Source organism: Alligator sinensis, unplaced genomic scaffold (genome assembly GCF_000455745.1).
Source record: "Alligator sinensis unplaced genomic scaffold, ASM45574v1 scaffold3666_1, whole genome shotgun sequence".
NCBI lineage: Eukaryota > Metazoa > Chordata > Crocodylia > Alligatoridae > Alligator > Alligator sinensis.
The window spans coordinates 1,268-1,775 of NW_005844910.1; the positions used below are offsets into that span (position 1 = coordinate 1,268).

The following is a 508-nucleotide window of genomic DNA, read 5'->3' on the forward strand; positions in this document are numbered from 1 at the left end:
GCAGCCTCTCAGGCTGGCAGAGACAGGTCTCGGGAGAGGGGCACTGACGGGGCATTTCTGCCACACTGGGAACCTGTGGGTCCCGGCCCGTGCTCAGCACCAATGCCTGGAGGCCTCTGCCACCGGCCAGCCCTGGGGCCCTGTGCCCGGGGCAGGGCAAACGATGCCCCTTCTCCCTGCCCAGGGCTGGGGCCAGAGCTGGAGATGCAGAGACAAGAGACGCAGGGGAGATGCTGGACGCCGCAAAGCGGGGTCTTTATTGCATAGAGGAAGGAGCTCCTATCGCAGGTGCGGGAAGCAGACCCCCGGTGCTGGGGGCCACGTGCCCCATCGGTGCCTGGAGCCACACGACAGGCTGTCCCGTGGCCCGGCTCCCGCGCGGGGTCACTCTCGGGGCTGCTCTGTGCGGGGAGGGAAAGTCGGTCAGAGCGGGGAGGGAAGAGTCGGGGACCAGGGAGCTCAGCCCTGCCCAGCGCCCCACGGTGCCCGCCCCAGGGGCGGCACCGAG

General features: G+C 69.9%; 1 long non-coding RNA gene across 1 annotated transcript in view; it reads right to left on the reverse strand.

Annotated features, from left to right (window-relative positions):
* Positions 1-229: 229 nt before the first annotated feature.
* Positions 230-508, reverse strand: part of LOC102382713 — a 542-nt gene continuing 263 nt past the window's right edge. The window contains exon 2 of the long non-coding RNA XR_325633.3: positions 230-401. This is a non-coding gene — a long non-coding RNA (uncharacterized LOC102382713). The remainder of the gene's footprint in view (positions 402-508) is intronic.